A 7,693-nucleotide genomic window follows, 5' to 3' on the forward strand; every position below is an offset into this window, starting at 1 on the left:
TTTATTGGAATATGTTGGCCCTGCACTCTCCCTATTTCCTTCCTGAATGAATCCCACCGTACTGGCACGGATTTACCTAAAAGTATCTGCTCCCACTTCACGCTGGCCAAATCATACTCGATCTTATTAAAATCGGCTTTCACCCAGTTTAAAACTTTGATTTCAGGCCCCATCCTTCTCTTTTTCAATAACAGCCTTGAATCTAATCCTGTTATGATCGATATCTGCCAAATGATTCCCCACTGATACTATAATCACTTGCCTGGCTTCATTACCTAAAATTAAGTCCAGGATCACCCCCTCGCTTATCGGGCCTTCAAAGTACTGGCTTAAAAAGAACAACTGGATGCATTTTAAGAATTTGTTCCCTCTAAACCTTTCACACTATGACTACCCCAGTTAATTTTGGGAGGTTGAAATCCCCTACTACTTTTAGAGTTCCCTGAATTTTGTCTACATATCTGCCCTTCTATTTCTCTTGGACTGTTAGAGGGCCTGTAGTACACTCCCAGCAATGTAATTACTCTTCTCTTAGTCTACAATTTCTACCCATATAGCTTCAATTGTGGAGCCTCCTAAGACATCATCCCTTCTAATGGCTGTAATTGATTCCCAGATCAATATTGTGACAGCCCCTCCTCCTTTACCTCCTTCCCTATCTCACCTGAAGACCCCTTATCCTAGCATGTTGAGGTGCCAATCCTGCCTCTCTCTCCACCATGTCTCAGGGACAGCAGTAACAATATTTAATGTCAGTTAAGTGCTGAATATTGGCCAAAAAGCACTGGGGAAAATGTCATATTTGTCTTATTAATACTGCCAAAAGATCGTTTCTATCCACTTGGAGCTCAATTTAAACCATTTTAATGCCTTCTCTGAAAGATGGTACCTCTGACAATACAATACTCCCTCTAAGGGGTTTGGAGACCAAGTTTCTGGAATGGGACAATGAACTCACAACTTTCATGACTGAAAGGCAAGCGTGCTACCACTCAGCCATGATTAACCCTAGCACACTCAGTATTTATGGAAAACTGTGATGGAATGCCCTAAGCCTTCTATATATGAAGGGAATCTCTTGAAATGCAGTAGGCAGAATATCTTTCTACACAGGATTAGGTTGTCAGTGAGTTAGTGCTTATTAATTTGAGCTTGCAGCACTTATACTGCAGACTTTGTTGATTTTTTTTTCTGAAATAATTGCACAGAGGCCAGTACTTCATCACCAAGTCACCCTCTACTTACATGAGCACAATTGACCACTAGCTCAGTGGCAATCCCTAGAGTGAGGAGATTCTGAGTCTCCAGTTTATATCAGTCAGCCGCTGATTGGTCCCACATTAACAGCCCCAATCAGGGATCGCATACTCAATGGATTCACCTGGCCAACATTATTCCAATCACTACATTTTCCCTTCAATACATAGAATGCATGTTAATTGTTCACTCAGCTTAAAGCCCATTGAGCTGCTTGTGTTTGTATTCACATTTCGAATTGGCAGGATCTTTCAAGTTCCTGACAACTTTCTTTTAACTGTTGGCTTCCTTTTGTTGCTTCTCATGGTAAACACCCTCATGAAGGATAGAACTGGCAAGGTGTACTCATAAAGCTACCACTCAGTGAACTTATCATAAACAAGGAGAAATATATCTCAGACTGCACTTGCATTTGTAAACCTGTCGTGCATTAGAGAGCTTAGGGCCTAGGCAACTGAAGGCACAGCGACCAATACATGTTATATTACATTTGCCAACTATTTTCCCTCCAAATTTGGTAGTCTTTGCAGAATAGAACATAGAAGAGTACAGCACAGTACAGGCCCTTTGGCCCAAGATGTTGTGCTGAACTTTTACCCTAATCCTAAGGTCTATCTAACCTCCACCCCTACCTTACACTATCATCTGGTAGAAAACAGAGCAAGGAAAACTATTTAAAATGGAATTTTGTTAACAGAGCCTGTTTTCATACAAAATCTAGTAACTAAAGCCTAAATGTTATGCTTCAACATTTTGGAACGCAACGTGGTAATTTTTTGGGATTATGCCCATTGGTTTCTAACTACTAAGTTTTCTGCCAAGAAAATTGCTGAACCAAGGAGACCAAGCTTCAAGTCATTCATTCTTTTTTTTTGAGATTTTAATATATCATTTAATGGCTTTAATATTCCGTTATGATGGGAACTTTAAAGCCTGTTCCATTGCACTAAGTGCATACATGGAACATTCAATGAATTTGCCTGATATTAGAGCTTTCTCAGAGGCAAATTTCAGTATCTGACTCTAAGATTCCAGAAAATTTAGCATGAATACATGAATGGAACTTCCTCCAAGAATGTTGGCCGCTCTGATTTCCTGCTCCTTGTACATGTAATATGAGTTTTGATAGAATACTGAGAATCCACAGAACATTTGTTTAGCCATGGCGGAGCCCGACAAGTGACTTTCCTGTGGGTCAGGACCTTAATTACCTTTGAACCACAGTTGACGGACATACATGAGCTCTCGCTATGCTCACGTTGCAAATTGCTTTCCTGACGCCCCGGGGGTCGAATGTCTCTGTGATCCTTTAGACGTTGATTAAATAAATGTAATGTTAATGGGGTTATAAGGCAAAAAACTGGAATTGGAGCTGGAAATGTTCCCAGTCTATTCAGTCCATGCAGCACACAGCCTTGACCAATTCGTAAGAAACTTGTCCCTAGACTGTTTATAATAAACCCTGTCCTAAATGTGCGAATTGGTTGCAGGCAATAAATGACTCCTATCTGTGGATTCAACTTGTATATCATGAATGAACCTGACTGGTTCACGTGCATATTGTATACGTTGGCAGAATTATAAATTATACAAATATTTTAAACCAACTCACAAGACTTTTGTTTTACAGTTGGTAACGCGTAAGCTTATTGATATATTGAGACCAAAATTTTAGACCTTATTGTGAGTGAAATAAATAATTAGAGCAAAATCTCTATTGGAAGAGGCAAACCTGATAAATGAGGGACAAACATGCATTTATACATAGCTTGTCAGGATCTTAGAAAATTCTATATGCTTTACAGCCAGCATAATAGTTTTAATGTGGAATCACTGTTGCAATATAGAAACACAGTAACTAACTAATGCACAGGAATCTCCCAGAAACAGTAAAGTGATAATGATCCAGACACTTTGTTTTTGGTCCCATGGAATTCTTTATGTCATCCTGAGAGGGTAGTTGGGGCTTTGGTTTAACATTATCTAGAAGGCAACATCTCTGACAGTTTTCATAGTACTGCACTGGGACCATCAGCCCAAGTTATGTACCCAAGTGTTCTGAAGTGGGGTTTGAACTTATGACCTTCTAACTCAGGCCTTGACAGCACTGAATCATTTTCTTACCTTTCTGTCCTGAATGAATGACTGTCTAGTAAGAGGAATTCGGGGAAACCTGTAAATGTGAGAACATGTATGTGATGGAGTTATGTGAAGAAGGGCTTATGTGCAACCTGACTGGTTGGATGATGGTGCTTATCTCTCACAAGATTGGCAGCTACTCAATGAATTCTAGGCTGACACAACAAATCTATTAATTATAAAAAAAATCTGAAGATAGTGCTGAATGGCACAGAGGGTTAGCACATTGTCCCTTTACTTCTGTGGCCTGAGTTCAAATCTATTCAGATTGATGGATTGATTTCCTCTGTAAGGACTACAACGGTCCTAATGATGTGAAAATAAAACAAACAACTGCGGATGCTGGAGATCTGAAGCAAATGAAAGCAGAAATTGCTGGGGGAACTCAACAGGTCTGGTAGTATCTGTGGAGAGAAAACAGAGTTAACATTTTGGACCCTGTAACCCTTCTTCAGAACTAGATGCAGCTGTGAAAAGGTGATAGTTATGCTGATGACAGGGTATTGGGGTGGGGGTGGTGAGCAGATAGATGGAGAGGGAGCCCTGAAACAGAGACAGAGAAGAAAGGATAGACAGCCAGGATTGTTGATAGTAAGCCAGGGATAAAGAGAAGGTAGATAGTTAATAATTGGGACTATGAGCTTTTTTGCCAAGGAAAATAATTTTAGTTTGCAGAGTCTCAACTGCCTCTGGTCTAACGGGTAACTGGGAGTCTTGCCACGCAATGACTGGCAAGCACAATTGATTTGAATTTTGAGAGAGAGCACTGCCAAGATACATTTATTCTGTGTTAGACTGGCAAATGTACTGAACATTGTGAGTAACCAACACTAGAAAAGGAAATTTATGTTCTCTTTTACAGGTACTACAATTTCATACACACACACACTATATATATATACACGCACAGAGCAGGCTATGCTATTATTGAACTCAAGTGGTCTAATACAATTTTGTTTAGAAATAAAAAACATAATTTTCTTCATACTGATTCTTTGACTCAGTGGGTATGGCTCTACTTTTCTCTGGAATGCATGCCTGTGCTTGTGCACGGGTTAGCACTCTTTATGCCAGTTGTGATTTAATAGATGCGGTTTTTTACTTACACTGAGAAAAAATTCACTGCATGAACTTTTCTGAAGGATACAAAGATTTACTTGAGACGAATGAGACATCATCAAGCTAGTATCAAGCTTAAGAGCCAAACCTTCCAGACGAACACCCCTCCAAATGTGGTGCATATAATATTTGCAGCAATTGTACCAATGGAAATCAGATAACAAAATTATATTTGAAACAGCAGTTGCTCCAACATCAAGAACAATAAAGCATCTGTGAGAACAACGTATACGATGTTCCATTTTCGTGTACAGCACTAAAGCCTGCCAAGAAAGAACCTTATGCTCTCTTATTGTCAGATTTTTCATAACATATTCAGAATTGATGGAACAATATTGTTGGGAGATAAAGCAACATAATTGCTGAGCAAAGCAACTCACAGAGCAAACGTGTTCCCATTGTCTCTAGATACAATGCAAAGCAAAACAGATAATCATCAGTCAAAGTTTTCTCGGTTGAAGGCAACAAAGATCATTGATTTCTATAATAGTAATTACACTTCAAAAGTCCTTTGACCGTAAAATAGCTTGTGACGTTCTGAGATATGAAAAATGCCCTTTAATATAAATCTTTCTTTCTACTGTACAGACTTTGGTGATGTGGGAGTGACTGCACTTGACATCAAAGCTGCACTTAACTGAATTTGGAGCCCTTGAAAAACTGAAGTCAATGGGAATCATGGGAAAACTCCCCACTGGTTTGTAGTCATAGTTAGCATGAAGGAAGATGGCTGTAGTTGTTGGAGGTCAATCATCTCAGTTCCTGCACTTCACTGCAGGAATTCCTCAGGGGAGTGTCCTAGATCCAACAATCTTCGGCAGCTTCATTAATGACCTTCCTTCCATCTTAAAGTCAGAAGTGGAAATGTTCACTGATGATTGCACAATGTTCAGCACCATTTGCAACTCCTCAGTACTGAAGCCGTCAATATCCATGTGCAGAGAGACTGGGACAGGATAAGTGACAGGTAACATTCATATCACACAAGGGTCAGGCAATGACCACCTCAAACACAAGAGAATCTAACCATCTACCTTGACTGTCAATGGCATTACCATCACCGATTCCACCACTCTCGGCAGGGGTGGGGTTTACCAGTGACCAGGAACTGAACTAGATTAGCTATGTACTGTGGCTACAAGAACATGTCAGATGCTGGCAATTTTGCGATAAGTAATTCACTTCCTGGCTCCCTACAGATTGTCCACCATCTACAAGGCACAAGGCAGCAGTGTGATGGAATAATCTTCAGTGCAGATCCAACAACATTCAAGGAGCTTGACACAATCCAAGACAAAGCAGTCCACTTAATTAGCATTCCATCTATTATTTTTAATATTCACTCTGTCTAACATTGATAGTGGCAGCAAGATGTATCATCTACAAGATGCACTGCAGCAACTCATCAAGGTTCCTTCCACAGTACCTTCCCAACCCATGACCTGGAAGAACAAGAGGCATAAGAATACTGCCTGCAAGTTCCCTTCCAATCACACACCATCCTGTTTTGGAAATAAATCACTGTTCCTTCATTGTCACTCCCTACCAACAGCACTCCTACACCACACAACACTGCAGCGATTCAAGATGGCTTGCCACCACCTTCTCATCAGCAATCACAGCTAAGCTGTAAATGCTGGTCCAGAACCACTTACCATCCATCATTTCTCTTCATCCTTTTTGCCTCTATATTCTCAAATTTCCCCAATTCCGTACATTCTTCCTCCTTCTATCTGTCCTGCATCCTTCTCTTCCTGTCACCAATTTCAAGTACATCTCTCTCCACGTCCTGATTCCTCTAACTCTCTGTCCCCAATTCTCGGTCCGTCTCTGTCCATCCTCAGTTCAAAGCTCTGACTCTTTCTGTCCCCTGATTCTATTGCTCTGTCACCATCTCCTGTTTCTCTCTTTATCCATTCTCAGTCCCAGCCCACTCCCTCTCAATGTCCAGTAAACTGATGGTCTGAATGACTTGGAACAAGAGCACATCACTGCTCAACATCAGTCTTTAATCCTTATCTTGAAGCCCGTTTTTTTTGCATTGTCCTCTATGTTAATTTTTTTTTCTTTATTCATTCATGGGATGAGGGCGTTGCTGGCCAGGCAGCATATGTTAAAACACATTGCATTTCTTACTGAGAGTCTTAATGATCCAGATGACTGTAGTAATTTAAATAGCAGCTGGATAACAAGCAAGGAATTTGAGGAATGGAGCTGACACAGCTGTCTAGAGAAGAACCCAAGGTACCATGCATCACCAAGAAGAGGGGAAACTGCAAGGGGCTGCCTGGGTACTGAGGTCTCTAGAACGGCTGGATATGTGCATTACTCTCACTAACGTCATATTCTGAATAAAACTGCTTCCTCGCTTAGTTGCAAAATGGTGAATTCCTTTCTAAGGACTATTTAATTTGATCAATGGAGGATAGTGGAGCTAACACCAGAGACAGATTATTACATAGACAGACAGTTCAATAATACTTTATTATTTCTTTCAGTTCAATTTATTTCCTCTCTCCAACTTCCTGCCTGTAATCCCAATTTTCAGCTCCAAAGAGCATTGACTCAGGTCTCACTACAGTTGCAGGAACATCCAGGTGACAACTTTTTAAGTGTGAGGATGACTGTGGCGCACAAACCCAATATCAACACATGCACAGCAACTTTCTGACAATCACCTGAATGGTGATCAGGAGAGGTGAACCAAACAAAACTAATGAGACTTTCAGCACAATTTCAATGGAGATGATTGCACCAGAGCTAAGGGATTGAGGAATAGATGGGTAAATCCCCTCATCAAATGATCATACCATCATTCTCTGCCACCTTCCGAAGCCAGAGGAAGCCTGGTTGCTCTTAAAGCACATGGTCCCTCCTGCCCCTACCTCAGCAATTTCTTTTATAATCATTTACATCTCCTCTTGATCCATCGTTTGCTACTTTACTTGTGCCATTAATGCCCTCATTTCCACCTGGCATTAAAATCCCTTTTTGTCATTCCTACCCGCCACCTTATCAGTGACCCTCCCTTTCGATTTTTCCCTCTTCCCTCCTTGATTCAGAACTTCTTTAAAAGCTCTCAAAGTTTGCAGCAGCTCCCACCATCCAGAAAACACGAACTGCCATCCCATTCATCAGTTTAAATATTCACATCCTCCTCTAACCACACTGCATAGTG

This window comes from Rhincodon typus, chromosome 4, assembly GCF_021869965.1.
Source record: "Rhincodon typus isolate 14 chromosome 4, sRhiTyp1.1, whole genome shotgun sequence".
NCBI lineage: Eukaryota > Metazoa > Chordata > Chondrichthyes > Orectolobiformes > Rhincodontidae > Rhincodon > Rhincodon typus.